The following is a 945-nucleotide window of genomic DNA, read 5'->3' as shown; positions in this document are numbered from 1 at the left end:
CCCCCTCCCGCCTCGGCCCGCGCCCCCGCCCACTCCACTCAGAGCGCGCGGCAGCGGGCAAAACAACACGTGACCGCCGCCTCACGCGGCGGCCGCTGCGGATCTTGCTACCGGCTCAGTGGAGGGGCGCGCGTGGCCACCCGTAGAGGTGTGTGAGGGAGGGGGCGGCGGGCCCCGGAGGCGGAGCCACTTCCAACTCGGCGGAGACTTTCTTGCTGAATTTCTGGGCCTGTGGGCCACAGGAGGATCGATGGGAGGACCGAAGAGAGGAGGCGGAGCTCTCTGGCCACGCTGATCTTAAGGAGGAATCCAAGAAGGCAAGAGGGGGCGGGAGAGGACCGGCAGGGACAGGGACAGAGAAGACACAGGCCAGTTCAGCGGGTTGAGCGGGGGCGCCACAGTCGGGGCTCGATTAGCTGGAGGGGGCGGGGTGCAAGCGGCACTGGTGGCGTCGGGGAGCGGCGCTGGCACTATCGCTGGACCGTTTGTTTGTTTATTTGGGATTCGAGAGCCAGGTGAAACGGTTGCAGGACTCTGATTGGCTGGGATAGGAGCCAATGGGAGGGTAGAGCAGGAAGGCTGACTCGAATTCATTAATTTGGCGGGAGGGAGGGGAGCGAGGGGCGAGGGGGCGTGGCTAGAGTCCTGGAGTGGCTTCGCTGTTTGCTCGTCGCGCGCTCAGGCGGTAAACAGCCCTCGCTCGGCAAGTAGCTGTTAATGATGGTGATAAACTGGTACAAATCCCAGAACCGTGGTGATCCGGGGACCGAATCAGGCGCCCTCTTACTCTCTGCCGCTCACATAAATGCTCTATTCCTGTCACAGTCTGATCCACTCCCTCCTGTCTTGCTGGGCGGACTGAGCTTCTTGGAAGAAAGTGTCTGCACCCGATGAAAACGTGTTAACGACCAGAACTCTCAGACCTGCCGCCTTCCGCGCTGCAGG

Source organism: Carlito syrichta, unplaced genomic scaffold, assembly GCF_000164805.1.
Source record: "Carlito syrichta isolate Samal-C Ts95f unplaced genomic scaffold, Tarsius_syrichta-2.0.1 Scaffold304373, whole genome shotgun sequence".
Taxonomy (NCBI): Eukaryota; Metazoa; Chordata; class Mammalia; order Primates; family Tarsiidae; genus Carlito; species Carlito syrichta.
This window is presented reverse-complemented; position numbering follows the sequence as displayed.